General features: G+C 52.8%; 1 pseudogene; it reads right to left on the bottom strand.

The window, feature by feature from the left end:
* Positions 1-1,272: 1,272 nt before the first annotated feature.
* LOC149331088 (uncharacterized) lies at positions 1,273-4,634 on the bottom strand (annotated as a pseudogene).
* Between the last annotated feature and the right edge of the window lie 6,284 nt (positions 4,635-10,918).

Raw genomic sequence — 10,918 nt, 5'->3', positions numbered from 1 at the left:
CGACCGTGTTCCACATTGTTGTTTAATAGCGAAACTCTCATCCTTGCGCCTCGACTCATTAACAATTTCTTGGATAAGAAACTTTCTATCATTTCTTAAACAATTCCCTTCTATTCATAACCATTAATCCCCTTTAATTGATGTAACATCAGGCGTACCACAAGGTAGTGTAATAGGCCTGTTACTGTTTTTGATTTCAATCAATGACCTCCCTTTAGACATTACCTCAACACCCAGAATGTTTGCAGACGATTGCGTTATTTATCGCAAAATCCGCTCCTTTAATGACCACATCGCTCTTCGAGAAGGTCTACATCGCATTAATAACTGGTGCGCATCATGGCAAATGTCCCTTAACACTGATAAATGCCAGTTAATGACATTTAGCCGTAAACGGTCTAATTACCTTTTCATTTACTCGCTTAACAACAGTCCAGTCACTCTTGCGTCGTCATACAAGTACCTTGGCGTCCACTTTTTTTCTAATCTCTCATGAAAAACCCACATAGAAAAAATTGCTGCCAAAGCTAGCCGTACATTAGGTTATTTAAAACGTAACCTATGAGGTGCACCTTCTTCCATACGGCAGCTGGCATATCAGACATTTGTCCGCCCTCAACTTGAATACGCATCTTCCATTTGGTCAGCCCATCAACAGTACTTAATTCATTCCGTAGAGCGCGTACAAAATCGTGCCGCTCGCTTCATTTCTCGCAACTATTGCCGACATTCTAGTATAACTAAGATTAAGGCTTAGTTATCCCTTCTATCCTTAGAATCTCGCATAACAATATCTGCCTCTTCCATAAAATTGTTTACAGCCATCATTCCTTCCCTCTACCTCTTACAAAACCAGCCCGCACATCTCGCCGATTGCATAATCACCTCAGTTTTAAACGCATTTCGGGAAGGACCACTGCATTCAACTCATCAGCCCTGCCCCGTGCAATCATTTATTGGAATAGTCTTCCTGACAACATTGTTCGAATCTCAGATTATGTTATTTTCAAAGAAAAATAAGCAGCATTTTGTTCTGAAGTGTATCCTGTTGTGTGTTTTTCAATTTAGTTCTATTTTCTGGTTGGTTGCTTGCTATTGTATAACGATGTTAAAATAACAGTCTACTACTTGCTTTTTTTTTGCACCCCTGTTATGTAAACCCCCTCACATAATACTCCAGTCGGAGCCCGTGAGGTATCTGAATAAATAAATAAATAAATAGAGAGAGAGAGAGAGAACAACTTTTATTTAGAAAGCCTGCAGAGTCGGTTAGGCTCCCTCCAAGCAGGGAGGACAAGCTTTTACCGCGACGCGGCCACTACGGCAATCTCGTGCGTTGTGCTCCTTGAGGTCTTGTTACGTCCCTCGCTACTTCCGCGGGTTCGAGAGGGCCGCCGCCCCCTTCCTGTGGGTGCCGCCCCCCTCTCCTCGGTTTCGCTCGGTCGCTGCCTCTCGAGAGCTGCCGAGACCTGCTGGACGGCCTTGAGTTGTGTCTTTTGATCACAGCTCCTCGTTGCAGCCTCTAGCTGCGGCGGGATCGTCGTCTTCTCGCTGGCTTCGCGCGGATTTACGCTACAGTCCCAAAGGATGTGAGCCGCGGTGGCTCTCTCCTTTGCGCACAGTCTGCATATGTCGCTCGCGTGCACACTCGGACACACGTGCTTAGCTAGCACCGGGGTGAGCAGGGACCCCGTCTGTAACTGTCTATATAACACTGCCTCCTTCCGGGTAAGCCCCGGGTGAGGTGGCGGCATAGTCTGTCTGTTCAGTCTGTACCATTTCAATATTTCGTTGAAGGTGGTCATCTTGTCCTTGGCACTGCGCCGCGACCAGGACTCCGAGTCGGCCGTGCTTTCAGCCGCGCGGTTGGTTAGTCCTCGCGCGGCCGAGTTGGCCGTCTCGTTGTGGTTCACGTGTCCGCGTTCCGACACGTCACTGCCCATGTGGGCCGGAAACCACTTGATCACCACAGGACTGTTGCGTCCGATGTCTTCGGCCTTGCGCAGTATGCGCGCGGCCTCACTACATACCCTACCCTTGGCGTAGTTCTTCACTGCCGTTCTAGAGTCACACAACACTGTAGTACATCCGGGGTCGGAAACGGCCAAGGCGATGGCCACCTCCTCCGCCCGGTGCGGTTCTCGGGTCCGGACGCTCACCGCGGTCTTCGTTGCACCCGTCGATGCCCCGACAACCACCGCCGCGTATGCGTCGGTGCTCCCTTGATACTCTGCCGCGTCCACGTAGGCGGCGCCTTCTTCTCTGGCGTGGAGGTGTACGAGAGCCCTGGCCCTCGCCACCCTCCGCTCCCTGTTGTGCTCGGGGTTCACATTATTCGGGATCGGGAAGACCCTGAGCTTTCTGTTGATGCTATCTGGTATAGGTACGTCTTTCTGCTGCTTGCCTTCCCTCGGTTCGAGGCCAAGGTCCCGCAGTATCTGTCTTCCGGTTCTCGTTTCGGAGAGACGCTCGAGTTGCGCCGTTCTCTGTGCTTCGGCTATTTCGTCCAGCGTGTTGTGGACTCCCAGCGCCATGAATTTTTCGGTGCTCGTGCCCCCGAGGAGACCGAGTGCCGCCTTATACGCCTTGCGTATGGTGGCGTCTATCTTGTTACGTTCACTCGGCCTCCAGTTGTGGAAGGCGGCCACGTACGTTATGTGGCTAACTGCGAAGGATTGAACGAGCCTAGTCAGGCTCTCCTCCTTCATCCCCGCTTTTCTGTTGGACACCCTCTTGATGAGTCTCATTGCCGCAGCCGCCTTGCCCGCGAGCTTGTTGACCGTTTCACCGTTGACTCGGTTTCGCTGGACGAGCAGCCCGAGTACCCGAATCTTCTCGACCTCCGGTATTACCTGTCCTCCCGCCGTCTTGACCGTGATCTTGGGACGCTCGTACTTGACTTCCATATTCTTTCTTTTCCTGCACGATCCTTTCGGGGGAATCACCAGCAGTTCTGACTTGGCCGGGGAGCAAACGAGTCCAGACCCGTCCAGCTGCTCCTCGATGGCGTTGACCGCTTCTTGCAGCGTTGTCTCGATGTGTCCGTCGCTTCCTCCCGGTACCCATAGCGTCACGTCGTCGGCGTAGATGGTGTGCCGGACTCCCGCTACTCTTTCTAGCCGGGTGGCCACCCCGATCATCACGAGGTTGAAGAGTAGCGGGGAGATCACCGACCCCTGCGGAGTTCCGACGCTGCCCAGCTTCTTCTCTTCGAGCTGTAGGTCGCCCGCACAGATTTCGGTGGTTCGTTCCGTCAGGAAGTCTTTGATGTACTGGTATGTCCTCCTGCCCATGTTTAGCCTGGATATTTGGACCAGGATAGCCGAGTGCCTCACTTTATCAAAGGCGCTCTGCAAGTCCAGCCCGAGTACGGCTCTGTTGTCCTTGGTGCCCGTCGTATCGTCGATGATCTCGTTCTTCAGTAAGATCATGGCGTCTTGCGTCCCGAGTTTGTTCCGAAACCCGATGATGGAGTTTGGGTAAAGCTCAGATTCTTCCAAGTAATGCTGCCACCTGTTCATGAGAACGTGCTCGAGGACCTTTCCCACGCACGAAGTGAGTGAGATCGGCCTGAGGTTCTCTATGCTGGGCGGCCTGCCAGGCTTGGGGATGAGGATCGTCTTGGCTGCTTTCCATTGCTTGGGTAGCCTTCCTTCTTGCCAGCACTTGTTGTAGAAGTTCGTGAGCGTTTCGATGGCCGCTTCGTTGAGGTTCTTGAGCGCTCTGTTGGTCACTCGATCGGGACCCGCGGCAGACCTTCCATTGAGTTCCTGCAGGGCAACTCTTACTTCCCAGGTCTGGATGTCGCGATATAGCGTCTCGTTCTCCTTGCCTTGGTAATCCGGGTGTCTTTCCGTGGGGGTGGTCGGCAGGTACTTGGCGTCCAAGCGCCGCTTGACCTCGTCCTCCCCGTGTTCGCAGATTGCCTTGTGTAGGATCCTGGCCAGGTTGTTGTGTTGGTGGCCCTTGGTCTTGGTTTCGTCGAGGAGGTGCCGCAGCATGTTCCACGTCTTGCCCTTGTGCATCTGTCCGTCGGCTTTGTTGCAGGCCTCGTTCCACTGTTGGGTGCATAGCACCCTGCAGTGGACCTCGATCTGCCTGTTGAGCTCGGCGATCTTCTTCCTTAGACTTCGGTTGGTTCGTCGCTTCTGCCACCTCGCCTTTATGGACTGCTTGGCTTCTATCAGGTGGGCCAGCCGACTGACCATCTTGTCTATCCGTTCGTCCGTCTCTAGCTCTTTGGTGGCTCCTTCCGTCGTCTCAACGACGTTGGCCGCCCATTGCTCGATGTCCGTAATGTCCTCTTGCACCGCGGGTAGCGCCTTTCGAAAGGCGTCCCAGTCCGTAATGCGATGCTTTCTTATGCCGGTGTTGCCTTGGCCTTCGAGCAGTATGACGACCTCTACGATGTAGTGATCGCTGCCCAGCTCTTGGCCCGTGTTTCTCCATTTCGCTTCTCTTGATCCTCCTTCAGTTTTGATGAAGGTAAGGTCCGGAGTTGTGTCTCTCGTAACAGATGTGCCGATCCTGGTGGGAAAGGCCGGATCCGTGATTAGGTTCAGTCCGACGTCGGTGGCGTCTTGCATCAGCTCTCTCCCCTTGACCGTCGTTCTGTGGTAGCCCCAGTCTTGGCTCGGTGCGTTAAAGTCTCCTCACACTACGAGCGTATTGCTTCCCGCGACTGAAGCTGCCTTGTGGAACAGTGCCTTGAATTTCTGTTGTCCGTGGGACGGGTTGCTGTAGACGTTCACCAGGAAAGTGCTCTCCCTCCTCTTCTTTCCCGTGATTACTTCCACCGTGCAGTGTTCGATGGCGCTTCTGCCGATCATTTCGTGTTCCACGAAGGTGATCCCTCTCCTAACGAAGGTGCAGACCCCTCTGCCCTTGCCCTTGGACGTGTCCCTTTTGCTCGGCGGGCTGTCGTGCGACCGGTAGCCTGGTAGTTTCGGCGTCTCTTCGCTGTGTGTTTCTTGAATCATTATGACGTCTGGTTTCCTCGTTAGTTGCTGCAAGTGTTGCTGCAGCACTGCTCTCTTGCCGGTAAAGCCGTTGCAGTTCCAGTGCCAGACCAAGAGGTCTCTCACTGGGGGTGTGGATGCTGCTGTACTTGCTGTCCCGTCCATGATTGCTGCAGTTTGGCGGTGATCTGTGCTTCCATACATTGTATTTGTGCCTGTATCTGCGTCTGCAGCTGTGCTTGCATTTGCGCCATCATGTTCTGGATCGTGCTCTGTATATTCGTTGTCATCTGCTGAACCGTTTGCGCGAGCGCAGTAAGTCGTTCGTTGGTTTCCTTGCTGGTCGCCTCGAGACGGTCGAGTCTGACGTCCTGTTTTTCGATTCTCTCCATTGTCTTTCGTTCCTTGGCGACCTCTATGGCTCTCCTCTTGGGAGCCGGTCCCGCCGTTTTCGTGGCTCTCGGGTCCACCTCGACCTCTAGTTCGTCCTCGGTTATCTCTTCTTGTTCCCTCTCTTGTGCGGGCTTCGGCAGCAGCTGCTGCTGTTGCTGCATCGCAATTAATGTCGTTAGCTTCGCATTGATTTCATTGATGGTTGCGTCCTGCTCGGCGATTCTCTGCTTTAGCTTCTCGTTCTCGTCTCTTAGGGCTTTTATTACCATTCCATTCTCTTCTTGGAACTTCTTCGTGGCGTTTTGCGCCGGTGGTTGTCTCTTCTCTGCCATGTTAGCCTTGACTGCTTCGGCCAAGGTGACTCTTTCCCCCGACTGCGACGGTCTGTGTAGGCGCTCCTGCCTCCCTTGCTGTTGTCCCTCTTGCGGCTGCTGTCGCGCTGCCTCGAATCCCCGCGGGGTCTCTCAGCAGACGGCGCTCGCAGCGGCGGAAAGCTTTTCGGATCCAGTTGTTGCTGCGTGGCTTCCATCTTGCGGTCCCATTGCCGTTTTTTGACCACATACGGCATCTTGTACTTGTTTTTGCATTCCCTCTCGCCCGTTGGATGCTGTCCCCCGCAGAGCTTGCACTTGGGCTTGCATTCGCGTTTGTGATCCTCGCTGGGGTTCACCATTCCGCAGCCGAAGCATACTTTGGCATTGGGATTCGGGCATACGTCTCTTCTATGGCCGATCCTGCCGCATTGCCTGCACACGTCAAAGTGCTTGCGGTAAAGCCCGCACCTGACTAATATCGAGCCATACTTGACGTAGTTCGGTACTTTTTGTCCAGCGAAGAGTACTATCACTGTGGTTGTATTGCCGATTCTGTGCGCCTCCACCGCTAGGGGGTTGCATGGGTTCACGATGTTTTCGGTTATCTCTTCCGGGGTGTCGTGTACGGCTATGCCTCGGATGACTCCCTTGACCGTGCCGTCCGGCGCCGTTCGGTAGGCGCTGACTTCGTATGCCTTGTCTCCTACGTTTAGGGTTTTGACCTTAGAGTACAGCGTGGCACGCCTCTCGTCCGGGGTGCTGACCACGATGATGTTTTGCTGCGCGTTCGTGCAGATGGTGTCTGCTTTGGCTTCTTCCTTCGTTATTCGAACCGCCGTCATGACGGCCGACATAATTATTGAAACCTCAGTTCTCGCTACGTTGAGACCTCCCCGTGGTCTCATGACTATCTTGGTGTCTTCCTTCGGCATGTCTATCGGCATCCATGGTAAAAAAAAAATGGCAGACGCTTAAGCTTCGCCTTTAGGAAGGGAATGGAGAATACCTAAGTAATCCGCGATTCGCTGATGACATTGCCTTGCAAAGACACTCAGGACATGAGCTGCAAAGCATGATCAATGATTTAGAAAGGCAGAGCAGAACGGTGTGTCTAAATATTAGCATGCAGAAAGCCAAAGTAATGTTCAGCAGCCTAGCAACGAAACAGCAGTTCACATACGGTAACGAGGGGCTGGAAGTAGTAAGGAAATATAGTAACGAGGGGCTGGAAGTAGTAAGGGAAGTATCATTTATCAATATCCCGGTACTCGCCTAAGGGGCAGAAACGTGGAGGACAACGCAGCGAACTATGGAAAGAAAAATGATAGGTGTAGCATTAAGAAATCGGAAGCGGGTGGAGTGGGTGAGAGAACAAATGCAGGTTAATGGCTTCGTAGTCGAAATGAAGAGGAGGAAATGGCCTTAAGCACGGCATGTAATGCGAAGGCAAGATAACCGCTGTTCCTTAAGGGTAACGGAGTGGAACCCAAGAGCAGGTAAGCGCTGCAGGGGGCGGCACAAAGTTAGGTGGGCGGATGAGATAAAGAAGTTTGCGGGTGTAAGGTGGCCGCAACTGGCAAGGGACAAGGGTTAATTTGAAAGACATGGGAGAGGCCTTTGCCCTGCAGTGGGCGTAGTCAGGCTGATGATGATGCATAGTCATACCTGATAATCAAGCCTCAGTCGTAATGCAACGTATGATGACTGAGCACTTATATGACTTTAAAGGGCGACTGCATATGTTTTAGGATTCGACGGGCTTAAAAGGGTCGAATGAGTGAAACTTGCCGTTAAAGTATGAGAAGTCCTTTTGGGCTAGCATTTGAAATCGTGACATAATCGCCGACTAAAATCACGACGTCTTGCAAGCTTCTCCACCTCGCACGACTCCAAACAGGGGGGGGGGGGGGGGGGGGGGGGGGGGAGAGACGCATGACGACTACATCGAAGATATGGGTACTTTTCCAACTCTAAACGCCTGCTTTGAAGGAAAAAAACCAACGCCATCGAAGGCAAAGCCTGTCGAACGTTGTTTGGCAGCATCGAACGAGGCATAGCAGAATGTGGCTGACGGCAGCAGTAATTTGAAATCATCCTGTAAGGCCGCTGCTAAATTCTAGCTGCAACTACTGTGTAGGGCGCTGCCCTCGCGGCGGTGGCTGTCCATTGTGAACGACAGCACCGCCGCTACATTCAGGGCGCCCCCCGCCCCTATCCCCCCTTATGCATACGCTAACGTCGGAAAGGCGCCCGATGGGTCAACGCTCATTTCCAGCTACCACGGTGCAGGGCGCTGCCCCCGCGGAAGGGGCTGTCCATTATGAACGAAAGCCCCTCCAAGCACAGTGCAGTAGGGAGTTCACTGCTATCTTCACGGTGTCTCTATCAATTTGTGGGGGAAAATAGGAACCCTGTCGTAGCTGGTATGCCGAGCCGACCGAGAGAGCCCAGGAAAGGACGATTCGAGCATTTTTCTGGTGATGTGGGGAACGACATGTATTCCTCACTTTTATCCGCCCGCTCATCGATCACCCTTGTCCGAGCGCCCCACCGTCTGTGCCGTACCGGCTTCTCTCTCATCTATTGTTTGCATATGACAAGCACTGAGGACAGGGGGTACGCATCCGTACCAAGATCTTGACTTGCAGTGCGAGTGGAGAGGGGGGCGGCGGTGTGCTTGGGACAGGTCGGAAGGAGAGCCCCAACGGGGGAGGATGTACATGCTCTTTCCGACGAGAGAGTGGTGTTGTATTTGTTCTTTATTTTTTGTTTTCTTAGCGAGACCCTGGGTTTGAGGCTGAGCTCAACCCACGGGGTAGGTCAATGATTGGAGAATTGATGTTTGGGGCGGGCCACTGAAAATCACCGCCCCATTTCTTTGTTTGTTACGGTTATAAAAACCGAAGTAAACGGATGGAGACCAGCCTGAGCTGGGGCTCCATGCTTAGCATGAAACATTCTGCTACTAGGCTCTAACCTGCGGGGTCGAAGAGTAAAGTAGCGCAGTTTGTTTTTCCCTTTGTAAATTCATGTCTGCTGTTTTCCAGTTTTGCTCCTTGTATATGTTGTAAATATATGCTTCTCTTATATTTGTCATCATCTGCGAGAAACAACGCCTCCTGGTCTTCCTTCACGCCGAATTAACTAGAGGAAGGGTTTGCGAACCTTCCTTCGAAGAATCTTTTCTGGCGCAGTCGACAGGATTCGGCACGTGTCATCACCAAGATCAGTCATCGCAGCGACAACCACAGGCCATCCGACACGGAGCAGCGAGGAGCTGTCAACGGACGACTTCACCTCGGCTGCTACCGACGCTGGTCGAGCGGACGCATCATCCGGGCTCTGGGCGGCAGACAACAGAAGGTCTGCGCCGGGTGAGTGGGATTTCTTGCGTTTTGTCGAGGTTGGCATGGTTGCTATTCTGTGAGGTTTAGGGTGCAGACGCGGAGCAAGTGAACACCATGGAGGAAAATTTCAGCATTAAGAACTGCTTCAGTTCTAAATTAGGCCTGGAATTGAAAACACGTCAAGGCGTAATTCTCTCAGAGGCAGGGCAAGAGACTATTCGCAGCCTTGAGTTGAAGTTTCAGGAGCGGATGAGATAGATAGAGAGGCAGGAGCAGGAACAGCTAAGGATGCTCGAGCTGAGATATGCGGGCGGCGGGCAGCATGGTACTGCTTCCAATGAAACGAACAGAGACCATGCAGACCTAGGCCCTGAAGCTCAGAGTACTGGTGAGGTTAATAAGGACCTCCCTAAAAAATTGACGGAGGCAGAGAGCCAGGGCGAAAGAGAAAGAACTCATTCCCAGGCGCGGAGCATGTCGACTGACATGAAAGGACATTTCAGTCATGAAAGACCCTTCAGGTCTGAAGTTGTCCCCGGATGGGAAGCGCTTCAAGGCGTTACCCTATCAAAGGCAGGGCAGAATACTATTCACCGCCTTGAATTAAAATTCCACGAGGGAATGCGGCAGATTGAGCTGAATGAGAAGGAAGAGCTAAGAAAGCTGGAGCTCATGTATGCGGGCGGCGGGCAGCATGGCACTGCGTCCGATCGAAATGACAGAGACCATGCAGACCTAGGCCCTGAATTCCAGTGTAGTGGCGAGGTTGATAACTTCCCTGAAAAGTTGACAGAGGCACTAGGCCAAAACAAATTGGTCACCGAGATCCAGGTAGTGAAAGCCTCTGAGGCTCTGTCGGTTCAGGTTGAAAAACCACTGTCAGGAGAAGCAGCGCTCGAGACATCACTATTGAAGGATAGTGAGAGCGAAATGACAGAAGAGGAAAGTTGCGAAATCACGGATGGTATGTCCAGCGCACTTTCAGAGCTGCTTGAAACCAAGTCGCAGCAGTCGTTTCTGGACAACGCTAATTTTGAGCTACTACTGGTGACAGAAAATGTTCACCAATCGACTGAGACCAAGTGCGCTCAAGATGAGGTTCTCATTCAGAGCTTAGGTAACTCATTGCGCGCCAATGAGGCGTTCCTTCCGAAGCATAGCGGTAGCGATTCCGCAGCCACCTGCAGTGACCCTGAAGAGAGGGCTGGTTCGGCCAATGAAAGGGACGATGAGCTAGGTGTTAAACTTAGGCCGAGCGGCTTACGGGAGCTCCAAGAGAAAGTACAACCTACCTGCGAAAACGGGAACAACGTTCCGCTCGGTAGCGATCAGCTTTGCTGCTTCCGACGCACTGATCAAAATGCAGTAGCGGCCAAGTCACAGCTAGGTCCTTGTGAGTCATTCGAGGGTGACTGCGTGAGGGGTCACGGGAACGCAGTGACATCCAGCAGTCGAGAACGATCTTGCCCGATAGACGGTAGGAACGAGAGCAGCACGGCTTGTGCCAATAGCCTTCTGGGTAGGAATCGCGAAGACACCTGCTCAACAGAGTTGATAGGAAAAAGTGTCTCGGATACGGCAGAGATGCGGAAATTCTCCGCAGAGAATCATTGCAGGCGCGGCGGACTATTCGGAGGTAGTCAGGATCTCTTGGGCATCAAAGATGGCAGTGTGCCAATAACCGCCCAACTGGATCAAGTGGGCTACGTACCACCTCCGCCGCCTAAGCCGCCATGGAAGGGTAGGCCCGATTTTTGGAGCGAGAGCCTAACGGTCAGCTTTTGTGGCAGACCGAGTGGTGCAACCAGGCCGGCCTAGACGGGCGTGAATGTTCCCACTCAGCCGACGTGGCTGGTGCACGGAACTGTGTGGTGATGACGAGACTTGTGAAAGTGTAATATATGAG

The sequence above is a fragment of the Amblyomma mixtum genome, chromosome 9 (assembly GCF_055824585.1).
Source record: "Amblyomma mixtum isolate Tamu chromosome 9, ASM5582458v1, whole genome shotgun sequence".
In the NCBI taxonomy this organism is placed as follows: domain Eukaryota; kingdom Metazoa; phylum Arthropoda; class Arachnida; order Ixodida; family Ixodidae; genus Amblyomma; species Amblyomma mixtum.
The sequence above is the reverse complement of the archived record's forward strand: the minus strand, read 5'-3'. Positions and strand labels throughout refer to the sequence as shown.